General features: G+C 39.8%; 1 protein-coding gene across 1 annotated transcript in view; it reads left to right on the top strand.

Annotated features, from left to right (window-relative positions):
* The first annotated feature begins 17,720 nt into the window (after positions 1–17,720).
* STX7 (syntaxin 7) overlaps positions 17,721–19,076 on the top strand; it is a 45,851-nt gene continuing 44,495 nt past the window's right edge. Inside the window, exon 1 of the mRNA XM_027602366.2 lies at positions 17,721–17,840. The gene's annotated coding sequence lies outside the window, so the exon portion shown is untranslated. The remainder of the gene's footprint in view (positions 17,841–19,076) is intronic.

Raw genomic sequence — 19,076 nt, forward strand, 5'->3', positions numbered from 1 at the left:
CCCTGTGTGAGGCACTCTCATAAAAGCAGCTTTATGTTGTTCGCTTATTTAATCAGTACAGCTCTAGGAGGTAATATTATCATTTCTACCTGACATGGAAAAACTGAGATAGAGGCTTTGAGTAACTTCCCCGAATCCACAGAGTGGTAGTGGCAGAACTAGGATTTGAAGGAAGATGTGTCTTTGATTTCTATCCTTTCTGTACGCTATCTGAAGTCAAAGCCTTCTCAGTGCCCTTTTATCAGAGAGAGGGAACACAAGCAGGAGAAGCAGTAGGCAGAGGAGAGAGAGAAGCAGCTCCCCCCTGAGCAGGGAGCCCAATGCGGGGCTCGATCCCAGGACCCTGGGACCATGACCTGAACTGAAGGCAAACACTTAATCATCTGAGCCACCCAGGCGTCCCACATTTACACTTTTTTAAAGTAATCTTCAATAATCGTTCATTCTGATCCTTAACGCCATATTTTTTTTTTTAATTGAGATACAACTGACATTAAGTTGGTATTAATTCTAGGCATACACCATAACGGTGATGAGAACCTTTAACACGTGCTCTCTTAGCAACTTTCAAATATACAATACAGCACTATTAACTAGTCACCAGGCTTCCCTGGACTTATTTATTTTATACCTAGAAGTGTGTAACTTTTGACCCCCTTCACCCATTTTGCCCACCTCCTACCCCCTGCCCCTAGCAACCATCAATCTGTTCTCTGTATCTATGAGTTTATTTTTAATTCTACATATAAGCGACATTGTACAGTTTTTGCCTTTCTCTATATGATTTATTTCATTTAGCATACTGCCCTCAAGTTCCATCCACGTTGCAGATGGCAGAATTTCCTTCTTTTTATGGTAAAATAATATTCCATTGTATATATACCACAATTTTTTATGCATTCATCTATCAGCGAACACTTAGGTCCTTTCCACGTCTTGGCTATTGTAAATAATGCTGCAGTGAACACATGGGTGCAGATATCTTTTCAAGCTAGCAATTTTGTTTCCGTCAGATTAATATCCACAAGTAGAATCACTGGATGACATAGCGATTTTGTTTAACTTTTTGAGGAACGTCCATACTATTTTCCACAGTAGCTGCCCAATTTACATTCCCACCAACAGTGCATGAAGGTTAACTTTCTCCATATCCTCACCAATGCTTATTTCTTGATTTTTGATAATAGCCATTCTAACAGGAGCGAGGTGATATATTGTTGTGGTTTTGATTTGCATTTCCCTGATGATTAGCGATATTCAGCGCTTCGTGAACCTGCATCTTTGTCTTCCTTGGGAAAATGTATATTCAGGTCCTCTGCACATTTTTAAATTGGATTATCTTTTTGTTGTTGTCGTAGGAGTTCTTTGTATATTTTGACAACAACCCCTTGTCAAATATATGATTTGCAAATATTTTCTTCCATTCCATAGGTTGCCTTTTCGTTTTATTGATGGTATCATTTGCTGTCCAGAAGTTTTTTAGTTTGCTGTGGTCCCACTTGTTTATTTTTACTTTTGTTGTTTTTGGCATCAAATCCAAAAAGTCATTGCCAAGACTGGTGCCAAGGAGCTCACTCCTTATGTTTTCTTCTAGAAATTTTATGGTTTGGTTGGGGTTTATGGTTTGGGGTCTTATGTTCAATCTTTTGCATGTGGTTGCTCAGTTTACCCAACACAATGTATTGAAGAAGCTATTTTTTCCCTATTGTATATTCTTGGCTCCTCTGTCATCAATTAGTTGATCATATATGCACGGGTTTATTTCTGGGCTCTGTATTCTGTTCCATTGGTCTAGGTGTACCATACTGTTTTGATTATTATAGTTTTGTAATACACTTTGATATTTAAACTTTTAAAGACTGTATTCTAGAGTAATCTCACTACAAACCTGAATTTATGGAAATCATTCTTTCTTCAACTCCAAAGACCAAAGAGTTGTTACCCCAGGATCAAATATAACCCCAAGCTATGGTATCCCCACCCTACCCTACCCTATTCCCTGACTATCCACATACTTTATTTTTAAATAGGAGATGGTTTTATTCTTTCCCATAGATTGTGTTAAAATAAAAAATTGAATGGTTTAGAAGTATGTAAGCAAAAAGTTAAAAACTTAAAGTCTGCCTATGTGTATTTTTCCAGATATTATTCTTTCTCTCTCTCCCTGCCTCTGTCTCTATATTTTTCAAAACTGGTATCATAAAAAGTATTTCATTTTGTAACTAGATTTTCATACATGGCAAATGTCTTGGATATCAGTAGTATAAATCTGATAATACTAACTATACAGATACATTTATATTACAATATGGGCTCTGCATGCTATCATGTATTAATTTTCCCAATAAGTCATTTAATTTTCCCAATAAGCCTACAAGGTAGATACATCCGTATCTACCTATCACCTATCCCCCAGGTGAGAAACCTGGGGCACAGAGACTGACCTGCCCAAGATTACACATCTGTAAGTGCTGGCGCTGAGGTTTGAATCCCGGCAGCCTGATTCCAGAGAGCAGACTCTTAATCACCACACTACATTCTGCCTCTTCATTATCTTTGTTTAAGCCACATTGTTATGTGTGTGCAAATATCCTTCACAAATCCCATTGACAGGTATTTATGTCGTTCCTGAATGTTTGATACCTTAAGTAATATTGTAATATATGTCATTTCATTATAGTTATCCAAGCGTGTCCTCAGTGTAGATCTCTAAAGGTGGGGTTGATGGGCTGAAGAATTAGTACATTGCTTTTAAACATTTGCAGAAAGACTGTGTCCATCTGTAGAGCCATCACTTTGTAAGAGTGTCCATTCCCCCATATCCTACACCTGTCAGCACTGTGTATCATCATTCTTTCTCATATTGCCAGTCTGTTCAGTCTAACAATGCTGGACTTGACCTGGGCTCTGTGGCCTTGAAAAACAGTGATGCCTAAGGCCCTTACACCTTTTGCGTTCTGGGAAATGACTTATTGCAAAACCACCTTTCCTCATATGACACAGATAAGGCTCACAGATCCCTGTTTACCTAAGATAAGGCCAGAAAAAAAAATGTCAAATTCCCTTTCTTTGCCTCATACATGATTAGCTGAAGTACTGGTCTCTACAGATCAATTGGAACAAAATGTTTCTTAACGAAACTTTGCTTAAGACTCTCTCCTTCCCCAGGTGTCTGAACTTTGGTCCACCCTCAGCCTGAGCCAGCGCACAGCGAGCCCCTCCTTAACAGCCTCTCTGGAGAAGAGACTGGCTTCAGGGTAAAACATTTTCTGATCTTGTCATTCTGATCTTGTCATTCCTGATCTGTCTTGTCATTCTGATCTTTTTTTTTAAAGATTTTTTTTTTATTTATTTATTCATGAGAGACAGACAGAGAGAGAGAGAGAGAGAGAGAGAGAGAGAGAGGCAGAGGGAGAAGCAGGCTCCCAAGGAGCAGGGAGCCTGATGCGGGACTCGATCCCAGGACTCTGGGTTCATGATCTGAGCTGAAGGCAGATGCTTAACCATCTGAGCCACCCAAGCGCCCTTGTCATTCTGATCTTGTCCAGACCAAATATCCACACCCAATTCTTTCTAGTCTAGCTGACTCCTGTCTATAAAAGAAAATCCTATAGCCTAACTCCTGAGACATTTGCAGATGTTATGGTTAGAGGTTTTTCCCCATCACAAGAGTCTCTTTCCCTCATCACAGTAACTTTTAAGTTAAGGGTCTCCTTCCTAAATCCAGATTTGTTTTTTATTCAGCAGGTTGAAACAATGACAACAAAACAGCTTGTTTTATTTCACTTTTCTTTATGTAATTTTGTCTGCTTTTCAAGTGTGATTATTGGCTATTTATTTTGATGGCTTCTCATCCAGTTTATAAATCTCCGCAGATTTATTCAGTCCCAGGTGACTGTCGCCATTTGTCCCCAGGAGATCCAGCCACTGGAGACAGTTCCACACTGCTGGGTCTCTCTGCATGCTTACCATGAGTATGGGTTTCTGCAATGCCTTCTTTATGTGCCCTCAGTGAGCTGCAGCAGCACAGGTACACAGCTCCAAGCCAGTCCAATCCACGGAGCCCAAGGCTTGCTTTTCACTTTCTCCTTGAAATAATGTACAGTTCTAAGTTTTGGATCTGACTTTTTAGACCTGAGTAACACAACCTGAAAGTGTAGGGGGACTTAATGCCCCATGGGGTGAACTTTGATCCATGAGAAGCAAGAGGAGGAAGGGAAGCAAAAGTACATATCCCTCCCTTCGCCCTCTTCCCTTGCACTGCTCCAGATTTTGTGCCAAGGCACAGCAGTTATCTGGAAGGTCTATCTGGACGGCCAATCTGGAAGATGTCCCAAGTCACTGGTCCCAACTAACTAAGCCATGCGGCGCTTGGGTGGCACAGTTGGTTGAGCATCCAACTCTTGGTTTCAGCTCAGGTTGTGATCTCAGGATCGCGAGATTGAGCCCTGCATCAAGCCCTGCATCAGGCCCCAGATTGGGGTATGCGCTCAGCGGGGATTCCGCTTAAGATTCTCTCTCTCCTTTCCCTCTGCCCCTCCCACTCATATTCTCTCTCTCTCTCCCTCAAATAAATAAATAAATCCATATATATATGGATTTATTTATTATATATTATATAAATATAGATATAGATATAGATATAGATCTGACTAAGCCCTGCTTTCTTGGTGATATGCTGCTTTGTATTTGCTCTCCCTCTTTTCCTGCCTTGCTTCCCCTTTCACCTTGTACTTGCTGCCCTGGGATTACTGTAAAGCTTTACTGTGGGGAATTCGGGGAGTAGGAAAAATGTTGTTCAAAGGGACAAACTTACAACTGGTAGATAACTAAGCCCTGGAGAGCTAATGCACAGTATATTGATTATAGATAACAATACTGTATTATAAGCATCAAACTTGCTATTAAGAAATGATCAAAGGAGACAATTTAAGTGATATAAACACCCTCTATTTATCACTTTATGAAGTGAACAGTATCCTTTCAGAGAACTATAAAATGGGGTAAAAGGCAGAAAACTTTGATAAGAAGAAGAGTAAAGAACAATGAAAAGAAAAACAGAAAATATCTGATTGGCTGGGGCCACTGAGTCAACCTTGTTTGGGGTGAGGAGGCTCAGAGTTGTATTGGTTTTCGGGGGATTGGCTGACTAGAAATACTGCTTTCTTGGTCAAGCAAAGCCTATACAAGGACAGGAAATTTAATGTAAGTTTTGATTTGCTGACATGGCATCCTGGGTAAGAGTGGCTTACTGTTGGGCTTAGAAATTTATTTCAACATTGTTTAGACACAGGATCTTAATTACTGCCACCACAAAAAAGAAATGGGAATTATGTGACATAATCCAGATGTTAGCTAACAATACAATGGCAATCATATTACAATATATAAATGTATCAAATTAACATGTTATACATCTTAAACTTACACACTGTTACATTTCAAGAATATTTCAATTAAAAAAGCTTTAGTATGTAAAATTTTGCCTTAGGCTCTATTTTTTAGGAAATGTGAGCTAAGGGCGCCTGGGTGGCTCAGATGGTTAAGCGTTTGCCTTCGGCTCATGATCCTGGGGTCCTGGGATCGAGTCCCGCATTGGGCTCTCTGCTCCGCGGGTCCCTGCTTCTCCCTCTGCTTCTCTCTCTCTCTCTCTCTCTCTCATGAATAAATAAATAAAAAAAATCTTTAAAAAAAAAGGAAATGTGAGCTAAGATACTTCTGCAAATTGTCTATTCTGAACTTTCGGTCATTTTTCTAGTGTGGTGTGTTAGGCTGCTTCCTAAGCACAGAAACTGAAGTGGGGAACAAGACAGGTTGGGAAGAATGCTCAAAGGAGAGGGGAGTTAGGAAAGTCAGGTGAGCAAGGGGAAAACTAGGAATGTGGTCTTCAGTGGGTACTAGCTTCAGTCCCGTCCTAGGGGGAAGATCAGGAGCACAAGCAGCACCAAAGAATCAGTTCCACCCCAAGCCCAGGAGTTGGTGTCAATCAGTCTTTGCCAGAGTCTGTGGGTCAGGGAACATTGCCTCCTGAGTGGCGCAGCTCTCCCTCCGGCCAAAGGCAATTCTGGGGAGAAGGCAGTTGTGATTTGTTCTTTCTTTTTTATGTATACTTAAATATAATAGTTATTATTTGGAGGTTATTTTTGCACAAGTTTACTCTTTTTTTAAATTTTTTTTATTATGTTATGTTAGTCACCATACAATACATCATTAGTTTGTGATGTAGTGATCCATGATTCATCGTTTTCGTATAACACCCAGTGCTCCATGCAGTACGTGCCCTCCTTAATACCCATCACCGGGCTAAACCATCCCCCCACCCCCCTCCCCTCTAGAACCCTCGGTTTGTTTCTCAAAGTCCATAGTCTCTCATGGTTCATCTCTCCCTCTGATGTCCCCCCCTTCATTTTTCCCTTCCTTCTCCTGATGTCCTCCATGCTGTTCCTTATGTTCCACAAATAAGTGAAACCATACGATAATTGACTCTCTCTGCTTGACTTATTTCACTGAGCATCATCTCCTCCAGTTCCATCCATGTTGATGTAAAAGTTGGGTATTCATCCTTTCTGATGCCTGAGTAATATTCCATTGTATATATGGACCACATCTTCTTTATCCATTCGTCTGTTGAAGGGCATCTTGGCTCTTCCCAGAGTTTGGCTATTGCGGACATTGCTGCTATAAACATTGGGGCGCATATGGTCCTTCTTTTCACTACATCTGTGTCTTCGGGGTAAATACTGAGTAGTGCAATTGCTGGGTCATAGGGTAGCTCTATTTTTAATTTTTTGAGGCACCTCCACACTGTTTTCCAAAGTGGCTGTACCAACTTGCACTCCCACCAACAGTTGTGATTTGTTCTTAGCGATACACTAAACGCGGTTTGGTTACCATGGCATGTAAAGGGATTTGGCCGGGGTACCCATAGCCTCTACTACACGAGATTTGTCTTTCTTACAGATGATAACAGTGTAAACCATTTGTATTAAACCTGCAAATACGTTCTCTTCACTCGTCATTCTCTTTCACTTTATGATTTTAGTGAAGAAATTGTACATTTTTATGTGGAGAGGATCAGAATACGCCACTCCAAAATATACCACTTTGGCATAAAGACTGTTTTAAGCTTAAGATATTTGAGATCCAACAGATGAAAAAAAAAGGGAAGTGGGGCCTTTTCAAAGCTTCTCTTATGTGACTAAAAGCAACAACTTCGGGGAAATTAGACTGCTGTAGAAAGGAAAACTGGAATATAACCTACCTCAAATCCTTTCTCCAGGGGCGTTTTAAGACTTCTCAGACCTGTATAGACAAACATTATCACAAACTTTCTTATCTCCAGTCTGTTCTCCTAAAAATCTATTTGTTTTTTCTGTCTTAACCTATTTGTTTTTCTCATAAGAAGACTTTTCTCCTCTGTACCTTTCCCCTACTAAGTTAGGTACAATAAACCTTCATCGCTATCCCTTTGACAAGCCAGCTACTTCCTTTGTTGGCTCCTGTATGCATGTAAAATCAACCTTTTTGCCCTGCTAATCTGTTTTTTATTGGTTTAATTCATAAGCCTCAGATATTGAGCTTAAGAGAGTAGAGGAAAAGCTTTTTTTCCCCCTCCCCTACATGTGTCATAAATATAAATCATTCTGTAAGTTTTCTGTTTTCCTTGTCTTTTTCACTCCAAGATGAAAAAAATCATTCAAGTGAAGAGGATATAATACAGGTCATAAACTTGGATCTACACAAAGAAATGAAGAGATTCAGAAATAGAATTTATAAAGATAAAATAATTTTTTCTCTTATATTAAGTTGCTCTAAAAGATGGTTGACTTTATATTAAAAATAGAAAAATACATTATGTTTTTATAGCATATGTAAAAGTAAAATGCATGATAACAATAACATAAGAAATGAGAAGGAGGACCAGAGAATACACTGTTACCATGTCTTGAGAAACATATTACTTGAAGGTAAATTCAGATTAATTTTTAAAAGAGGTATAAATTATTTCTTTTAAAAGGTATATATAATAAGTCAATAGAGGAGATAAAATAGAATTATTTAAAAATTCTTAAAGCCAGGGAAGAAAGAAAAAGGAAAATAAACAACAAACGGAACAAATAAACAATGATTAGAAAGCGGGTAGATTTTTAACTCAAACATATCAATAATAACTTTAAATGTGAATAATCTCTACATTATACATCAGTTATATATACATATACATCCGTTAAGATCAAGTGGAATTTGAAATTAAAGAAAATATGTTTCATCGGTCTTACGCAATTCACAGCGCTCACCATAGCACATACCCTCCTCAATGTCTATCACCCAGCCACCCCATCCCTCCCACCCCCCACCTCTCCAGCAACCCTCCGTTTGTATCCTGAGATTAAGAATTCCTCATATCAGTGAGGTCATATGATACATGTCTTTCTCTGATTGACTTATTTCGCTTAGCATAATACCCTCTAGTTCCATCCACGTTGTTGCAAATGGCAAGATCACAGACCTGTACCTCTGAAACAAATAATAATTATATGTTAAAAAAAAGAAGAAGAAGAAGAAGAAGATAGTAGGAAGGGAAAAATGAAGGGGGGGAAATCGGAGAGGGAGACGAACCATGAGAGACTATGGACTCTGAGAAACAAACTGAGGGTTCTAGAGGGGAGGGGGGTGGGAAGATGGGTTAGCCTGGTGATGGGTATTAAAAAGGAGCACTGGGTGTTATATGCAATAATGAGTCATGGAACACTACATCAAAAACTAATGATGTAATGTATGGTGATTAACATAATAAAACAAAATTGAAAAAAAGAGGGGAACAAGTAGTAAGGGGTAAGACATTGGAAAAGTGGAATTTTAGCTGAGTCATAACCAATAGAGCTATATTTGGAGTATACATTAGAATAAAATTATTCAAAAAATATGTTTATGATAGCAACAAATGAAGAAATTACATATGACTCACAAAATATGTGTAAGATCTATATACTAAAAATTATAAAATACTGATAAAAATAAAAGTAAATAAAAATAAGTAAAGAGGTATACTGCATTCATGAATTGAAAGTCTCAAAATCATCAATTCTCCTCAATGCATTCTATAAATTCAAAGCAGTCCCCGCCGAAAGTCCAGCAAGATTTTGTAGATATTGATTATCTGTTTCTAAAAATTGTGTAGGAAGTCCAAAGAATTGAAGTAACCAAAATAACTCTGGAAAAAAAAAAATAAATCAGAGACTCACATTACCCAATTTCAAAACTTATTCTAGAGCCTCAGTAACTAAAACAGCATGATGTTGGCGAAAAGTAGACACATAGATTAATGAAACAGAATAGAGAGAACAGAGATAGAATCACACAAATATAGACAACTGATTTTTGACAAAAATGCAAAGGCAATTCAATGGAGGAAGGATAATTTTTTGTATAAATGGTGCTAGAATAATTAGATATCCATATAAAAAAATTAAAAAGAACTTTGGTACAACCCTCATACATTATACAAAAATTAATTCAAAATGGATTATAGACCTAAATGTGAAATGTAAAAGTATAAAACTCCAAGAAGGAAATATAAAAGAAAAATCTATATAACTCTGGGTTTGGTGATTAAAGATTGAACAGTAAAAAAGCATGATCCACAAAAGAAAAATTTGGCAAACTGGACTTTATCAGAATTAAAAATTTTGTCTGTGAAAGACACTGTAAGGAAAACAAAAAGACAAGCTATAAGATGGGAGGAAATACTTGCAAATGACATATTTGATAAAGCACCAAAACATATGAAGAATTTTTAAAACTCAACAGTAGGAAGACAACTCAACAACAACAAAAAATGGGCAAAAGATCCCAACAGACACGTCACTAAAAATTAAATAAGGACTTCAATTATGCATATAAAAAGATGATCAATATCATTATGGAAATGAAATTAAAACCACAACAAGATGCCACTACAACCTATTAGAATGTAAATTGAAATTAAAAAAGAAAATCTAACAATACCGAATGGTGACAAGGATTTAGAGCTACAACAGTCCTCATTTATTGCTGGTGGGAATGCAAAATGATATAGCCACTTTGGAAAACAATTTGGCAGTTTCTTTCTTTTTTTGTTTTAAGATTTTATTTATCCATTCAACAGAGAGAGACAGTGAGAGAGGGAACACAAGCAGGGGGAGTGGGAGAGGGAGAAGCAGGCTTCCCACGGAGCAGGGAGCCAGATGTGGGGCTCCATCCCGGGACCCTGGGATCATGACCTGAGCCGAAAGCATACATTTAACGACTGAGCCACCCAGGCACCCAATTTGGCAGTTTCTTACAAAATTAAACATATACTTACAAAACCCAATAATCCTACGTCTAGATATTTACTCAAGTGATTGAAAACATATTTTTTTACCAACACCTGTATGCAAATATTTATAGAAGCTTTATTAATAATTGCTAAAAGTTGGAAACAACCTGTAAGTGAATGAATAAACAGCATTACATCCAAACAAGGGAATATGACTCAACCTTGGAAAAGAACAAACTACTGATTTATACAACAATGTGGATGTATTTAAAAGAATGCTGATAGGTTGTGCGATATCTGTCACTCCACTGATCACTGGGGCTGGTTCGGCGGATCTGACTGGCTCGGCGTGTGTCTCCTTCCTCCCTTACAGCTCCATGTGCATCCCTCTGGAAGCAACACTCTGGGTTCAAGAATCTGACCTTCCCGAATAGAGGAGGACTGGTCTTGGTCAAAGGTATAGGAGTAGCTGCTAGAACGTCCATACAAGCTCTCAAGGTCTGTTTGTAGGAGAAAGTAGGATTGTCAAGCTTCTAAGATTCCAGACACATCCAAATTAAGCACTACAGATGGCAGTCTGCCTTTCTAAAGAAAAAAATCAAAAAATAATTAAAAAAATAGAATTCTGCTAAATGAAAAAAGTCAGACTCAAAAGACTACATATTGTATGACTCAATTTATATTTTGGAAAACACAGAACTATAGGGACAGAAAACAAAAGCAGCTGACAAAGGTTAGGGAGGAGCTGACTACAAGTTATAGCAAAAGGGAATTTTTAAGGAGACAAAACTGTTCTGATGGTACTGGGGTGATAGATACATGACTCCATACATTTGTCAAAAATCTGTAGAACTGTATATCACAGAGAGTAAACTTGACTCAAATTTAATATAAAAAAAAAAATCAACCGGTTTGGTGAATCTCAGGTGGAATGCAGACGTGTGACAAATGAATCTAACTGCAACACAAATATAGTATAACTTCAGTGAAGGGAGTGGGGAAAAAGAACTGATCTTGGTAATTTTGGAAAACATTGTTTTGACTCAATACTGTAAGGCTAAAGACAAAAGGAATTTTCTATAAACACTGTACTCAAGTTTTTCTTGCACAGCAGTATGGATTAAAAATTTTGAAACTATGGGGCTCCTGGATCGCCCAGTCGATTACACGTCCGACTCTTGATTTTGGCTCCAGTCATGATCTCAGGGTTGTGAGGTCAAGCCCCGCAATGGGCTCTGCACTGGGCCTGGAGCCTGCTTAAGATTCTCTCTCTTCTTTTCCCTCTGTCCCTGCCCTCCTCCCACCTCACTTAAAAAAAAAAAAGAAGAAGAAGAAGATTTCTGAAACTACATTGTACAAGTAAGTATTGAATTACAGGTAATAAGAGGGGCTCCTGGGTGGCTCAGTCGTTAAGCATCTGCCTTTGGCTCACGTCATGATCCCAGGGTCCTGGGATCGAGCCCCGCATCAGGCTCCCTGCTCAGCGGGAAGCCTGCTTCTCCCTCTCCCACTCCCCCTGCTTGTGTTCCCTCTCTTGCTGTGTCTCTCTCTGTCAAATAAATAAATAAAACCTAAAAAAAAAGAATCATAGATAATAAGAGCCAGGTTCCTCACTGTTAGAGAAATATGCTAGCAATAAAGAAGCAGGGAAGGGTAGAAATAACCCTGTGATATCAGATTAGAGCTGGAAATATCTATGTGAACTCATGTTGATAGACAGATGATAGATAGATAGACAGATAGATAGATAGATAGATAGATAGATGATAGATAGATAGATCCATATAGAATTATTGCTACATGTGTATACATGAGTTAATACACATAGATTTGCTAGTTCTGTCCACTGAGAGAGCATAGAAATAATGATGCTCCAGTACAATGAGAAGCCTAGCACCCAAATCTTGGTTTCTAAATATAATTTTCCCATAAAAGGAACAATGGCTCCATAGTAAAATGACTGAGCCTGGAGTACCTTGTTGTATCAAGTAAGGAAGTACTAGGGAAAAAAAATGGACACAGGAGTTAACTTAAAAATATTCCTAATGCTGAAAAGGTAACTTAATTATAACCTAAAGATTAAAATAAATATCCATAAATCCATACTGATATAAATAAATTATTGAAAAAAATAAACTTGGGAGAAGTGATATTCATTACAGAAGAAATAGAAAATCACCTTTAGAACACAACAGCAATAACTGTTGTAGGCAAAATATACTGATGAATGCTAAAATCAGTGGGCAAAACTTTAAGGAAAAATCAGATACGCACATAGTCACAAAGCATCTCTCTCCAAATATTTATTAATTATTGTGGTAGTTTGAACATATGTCCATAAATTTTTAATATTCCTCCCCTCTGGAGGTGGAACTCAATTCTCTTGATTGTGAACTGGACTTGGTGATTCTCTTTTAATGAAAATAGCATGGAAATGCAAAACTAGTAACTTCAATTTGGAGAAAACTCACAGACATCACCTTAACCAAATAATAAAGGTTAACATCACCAGTAATAGACCATGCTGATACCATGTAGCCCACAAAATGATATAATGAGAACATTCCACCTCCGTGGTATTCCTTCCAGAAATCTATAGCCCAGTCTAATCATTAGTCAAACCTAAACTGAGGCACATTCTACGAAATGCTTGACCAGTATTTTTAATATATATATAGATTTAAGATTTATTTTTATTTTAGAGAGAGAGAAAGAGAACATCGGGTGGCGGGGGGGGAGGAGAGGGGAGGGGTAGAGGGAGAGAGAATCTTAAGTAGACTAAGCGTTGAGCACAGAGCATGATCCCCGGCTCAGTCGCACGACCCTGAGATCACAACCTGAGCCAAAACCAAGAGATGGCTGCTTATCCAACTGTGCCACCCAGGTGCCCCAACTGACCAGTATTTTTAGAAGGTATCAAGATCATGACAAAAATGGAAAGACAGAAAACAGTCACAGATTGGAGGAGACCACGGAAACATGCTCTGTAAATAAACTGTGGTATACCGGATTGGATCTTGGAACAGAAAATGGACATCAGTGAAAAACTAGTGAAGTAAATCAAATCAATACTTTGGTTGCTACTACTATACCAACGTTAATTTCTTAGTTTTGACAAATGCACTGTCATTATGTATAAGATGTTCGCATTAGGAGAACCTGGGTAAGGTATATATGGGAACTCTGAACTATCTTTGCAACTCTTCCCTGAGTCCGCAGTTATTCTAAAATAGTTTACTTAAAAATGAGAAGGAAGAGAGAACATATTCTAGTTAAAGGGAACTGCCTAGCAAAGCACAAAAAGAAAACCTCTGGTGTGTGGTTGGAGAGTTAGTGGGAGGGAGGTGGGAGCAGAAAAAGACGGAGAAGTTCTTTAAGCTGGCATATTCCAAGGCATGAATTTCGATGCAGGGAAAGGCAGGGTCCAGATCATGTAGGTCCTCATATATAAGGTGACCATATAATGTATCATCTGAATTGGGACACTTTTGAGAATAAAAGGGGGTGCTCAGCAGACAAAAGACTGGGACAACAAGCATAAACTGTGACTGTCCTAGGCAAAATGTACATATGATCAATCACCCTATTTATATACCATGAGAAGGGGTTTGGACTTGACTTTGAGAGCAATGTTTTCCATAATGTGTATTTTGAAGGTCTTCACCGCCACTAAATATAAAATTCTACTGTTAAATACATTCAGAAAAAAACTGAGTTAAAGAAAGTTATACTTGTTACTTTGCTGAACCAGAGCTTCAAGCCTTTTATTTATAAATGTGTGCTGTGAATCTTCAAGATTGTATCATAATATGGTTTCCCATAGACACCCTTCGCTGATTCCTTCCTCCAACTACACAACCTCCCAGCCCTGCCCAGTCCAAGCACTTTTATTTTTAAGGAGTATATTTGGGGGCATGCTGCAATCATGGGGATGGCATAAAGCCTGGAGTGATGTTTTCAGATCCATGCTTCCAATACTCAGGGGTGGCTCTGACAATAATAAACTTGAGTAGAACTGGATGTAGAGACACTTATGAGGAGGCTGCTCCCGTGGATTGAGATGCAGACAGAGGGACTTATCAACAATATGTAGGAGGCAAAATTAGCATTGAACATACCAATCATCCTACCATAATTGTTCATGTAAGATTACTATGGGATGCTTATTTATTACGTGTGTTTAAAAGTCAGAGGAGAATCTGTTCTGTGCTTGGCACTTGTGTGTGGTTTTAGAAAACTAGTACACAGCAGAAGGAGATGGAGGTGCATTTGAATATAAAGAGGTGGCATATTATTAGTGTTCAAAGGACCTGAAAGGAATCCATTCGTGACATATTTTAAAACATGAAAAAAAAAAATGGAAAGAACCCAGGAGGAGTATTCAGATAGCTGAGCCTTGGTCCTGGTTCAGTCAGTAACGAGCAGGGGAACCTGAAGAGGCCATGAGCCTCAGATTCTCTGTTGCATTGTACTTTGCCTCCCACAGCCCTGCGTTCTCTCAAAGGAAACAGGAAAGGATGTATGAAAAATGCAATAGGCCTTATGCAGATATGAGTTCTTTTCATGATAGTTCCTTGAATGATTGAAATTCTTTTTCCTGTTCACCAACCACTTCCTAATTCTCAAGTCCAATGCACAACTTTTGATTTTTAATTTACTTGAACTTTCTGTGACATGTGATATCATAGAGCATTTCCTTTTTTTGAAATGTTTTCGTTCATTCTCTCCCATGCCTTTCCTGGTTTACTTTTCAGCTCTCTGATTACTCCTTTTCAGGATTTTTCTTCCTCAGCCCTCCCTTTAACACAGAAGTCCACAACATTCCTTCCTTAGAGTTAATGACCTCGTCTCTTCCCATAGCTCCAGCCAGAAATCTACCTTGAACTCCAAGCTCACACTTTCAAGAATCTGGAGGACATCTCAAACTGGGTATCACTTCCCCAGAACATTTTTTTTAAAGATTTTATTTATTTATTTGACAGAGAGAGGGGGGGAGAGCACAAGTAGGCAGAGCAGCAGGCAGAGGCAGAGGGAGAAGCAGGCTTCCTGTGGAGCAGGGAGCCTGATGTGGGGCTCGATCCCAGGACCCTGGGATCGTGATCTGAGCCGAAGGCAGACGCTTAATGGCTGAGCCACCCAGGCGCCCCCACTTCCCCAGAATCTTAACTACAACACATCCAAAGCTTAATTTAATGTAGCTTTGCTCCCCCATTCCAGCACCTTCATCTTCAAACTGCAATTACTATATTAGGGATCTTAGATCTCAGACAGCTACATCATATTCAGCTCACACCCTGAAAGTAGTAGTCATGTCTTCCATTCTTCATATCCAATTAATTTCCAAGTCTTCCTAAATATTTTTCAAAGTAGGCCTTCCCTTTTCTTTCCCAATGCATTTGCCTTAGGACCATCCTTCAACATCTCTGATATTGGGGAGATTCTAAGTTGGGGATGTGCTACTATTGCAATAGCCTTCTAAATGGCTGCAGTCCCTCTCTCTCTTTGTCTCTCTCTCTCTCAGTGTTATTTCCTTTGAATATCCCCCATTTCTCCAGTTTTTTTCATAGCATAGAATTATGAGCACTTTACACTTTTGTTTAAAATCCTTTAATAGTTTAACTCCTCTTAGATACTCATTTAACATGATCTAGAAAAGGTTTTTCATTATATAAACTCCGCTTGCCTTTCCAGTCTTTTGCCCCTCCAATCCACCCACTGTGCTTCATCTAAATAAAATTATGTAGAGATCCTTAAGAGTTTGTTCTTGTCTGTGAATTTTTATGTGCTCTTCCTTTTGCCTGGAATGTCCTTTCCCATCTTGTATTCCCAGGGAACTCTTAGACATCTTTCAAGATTCTGTTAACAGTTCCCATTTGGAACGGTCCCTTACCACACACTAAGTCTTCCTCATTCCTGGGCTCCCGCCATGCTGTGTATAAATCTTTATCACAGTACTTCTTATAGTGTCCCAGGCAGGATCTCACTCCTTGAATTCCTTGAGGGAAAATACTATACACCCCACGAATCTTGATACCTGCAGCTTCTGACATAGTACCTGGCGCATGGGTACTATCTTCTCATGGTACGCAGCTTCTCAATGAATATTTGCTGAGTGGATGATATGGCTGGAAGAACTAAAGGTTCTGAATTAAGTCATTTGGACCTATGCTGCTCATAATTATTTGTGTACTTTTGATGAAGTTTCTTTGGCTTTCAGTTTCCTTAATTTACTTCCTAAATGAGGAATTAGAGCTAGATTTTCTGTAAGGCTCCCTCCAGCTTTATGTTTTTGTTTTTTATACTCTATGGTTGAAACTATTGCCTATTATAGAAGCTGAATTACCTACTTTATTTGATCACAGAATGTTTTATAAAAATTTAAAAATATTGATAAAAGAGATTTCACACAAAAATCCGAATTTCCTAAAAGTACAATCAGCGCTAACTGAATCATGCTGCCTTTAGATGGGATGAATTCCTTCTGCTTGGCCAGCATGCTCACTCTGTTGCCCCCTTTTTAGAGGCAGAATATAAGTTGCTGTTTATTAAAACACTTGCACTGTAGTTTTCTTCAGGAAAGATGTGAAATAGGAAATATTTCTTGTTCCCATTTTTCTGTTAAAAGCAGAATAATTAAAAATAAACTGAGTGACCCTTGTGTTTCTTATTCCTGTCTGACCTCACTCACTTAGGTACATATGTATGTGTAATACTAAACAACCTAGAATTTGTTCAGGGGGTACCAATTCAAAATATTCGGGTTTTGGTTTTTTTCACCTAAGTGCATCTGGACCTTTCATGTCCTGATGATCCTGTCAGAGTAATGGTGTTGCCTTAATACAGGCAAAGGCCAAGCCAATCCATCTTCTAATTAATTTGCTGAGTATTTCTTTCACCCAAAGCAATCGATGCTTTTATCTAACAATTACATTGTTCCAATATTTACCATCAGAACATTTTCTGCTACTCCCTACCCTTCAAGGATGCTTAGAACGACCTGTATGTGCTATGAAAACTTGTCTACTAAATGGGAACACGAAAGTGACTGGTCACTGTCATTGTTCCTGCTAGGATTGCATATTTGCGTTAGCATTTTTTTAATGGAGCTGTGAATACATTCTAGGGCAGAGTAAGGACAAGATGGGCAGGACCTGATGGGGCGGGCTGAAGACACGAGTCTAGGGAGGCCGCCATCACCCGATAAAGACAGATGCTCTCCATTCCCTCCTCTTGTTTTTTAGACGCTGGCTAAGGCGTTTGGGGTCCGTAAGTCGAGGCCTCAAAACACACCTCCCTTGCAATTTTCTTGGTACCTCATTCCTTAGCTTAGACTCAGAGGGGGCGGGGCAGAATGGCTGTCACTCAATCCCGCCGGCCAACGAGAGGGGGAGCGAGCCCCGCCTCCTTCCCGGAGCAGTACTGCGGGCATGCGCACTGGGCGTCCCAGTGCCACCGCCCATCAGCTGAGAATCGTAGCTGGGGCTCTGGGGCCCCTGGGTACCCGCGGCCAGAGGAGGAGGAGGAAGCCGAGGAGGTTGGGGTAAGAGCAGCCTGGGGGGTGCGAGGGAGGGTCCCTGGCCCAGCGCCCCAGAGGCGCGAAGTCCCCGCGGCTGCCGCGCCTCCTTGTTTGTGCGCGTTGTCAGGTGGCCTCCGCCTTGCGCTTTGCGGCTGTGGTCGGGAGGCGGAGGGAGGGCGCTGCCCCAGCCCCGGAGCACCACCGCTGCCCACGCCCCCGGTCAGGCAGGCCCGGCCGGCCCCGCCGGCCCCGCCGACCCCGCGCCCGCCACGCCGCGCAGCAGCCGGGCCCGGGCGCTGGCTCCGGTGTACCCGAGGGCTGCGCGCACCTGGGCGGGGCCGGCGCGGGGGCCCGCTGGGGCTGAGCTCGGGAATCCTTCTGCTTCTGCCTGGAGCGGGACACCGAGTGACCTCTTCCTCTTTGCGACTCATGGAGTTAGAAAACACACTTTAAAGTACTCTTCCCGAATACAGAGGAACTAAAAATAGATGGCTGTCGTAAAGGAACCCTGTACATTTATTCGGAGGCTCATTGTAGTGGGTTTTCTGTCTGGCTTGAATGCAGGCTAACTTTCTTTGATCTCAGTACACCTCATTAATTGCTTACCATAAAGACCTTTAAAAATACATAAAATATTTTGACACCTCCCCCACCCCATTCCTTGTTTTTTAGGTTCTTTTTAAAAATTCAGACACAAAAAAATATTACCTCTCTGGTCAAATGCTGTATTTTTTTTCCTCTCAAGTTTCTTGTATTTGCTTTGCTCTTCTATACATACATTAATTTTTATTTAATTCGGATCAGTGTATTTTGAGTATAACTTCATATAATTTAAAACTTGTGCAGAATCTGGAAGAAAATGATTATGAAGTGCTGTGCTGTTGAGTAATGTTGCAGGTGGACGTTTCTTCTGGAGCAGCCTTAGCCTCACCCCTGCAGAGACTTCTAGCAGTGTTCAGCAGTGTCTTGTGATGTGGACGGCCTCTGCTTTGAAGGCCGCTTTGAGAAGTTTGTCTCAGACTGTGACTAATTAAGAATTATGCTCTTGTTTCAAACTATTTGTAGAAGTTATCATAGTACCTCATTAATGTCTGCATCATTTTTCTTCAGATATTTTACTTCTGCTCCTCCCGATAACATAGCCTCGTTTTGGTTGGGATATCAAACTTGAGCCAAGTGCTGGGGGTGGAAAAATAAGTTATATAAAACATCCATCAACAGTAAGTCTGAGTAAAGTTTGCCATGATTCCATTTAACTCA

This window comes from Zalophus californianus, chromosome 7 (assembly GCF_009762305.2).
Source record: "Zalophus californianus isolate mZalCal1 chromosome 7, mZalCal1.pri.v2, whole genome shotgun sequence".
NCBI lineage: Eukaryota > Metazoa > Chordata > Mammalia > Carnivora > Otariidae > Zalophus > Zalophus californianus.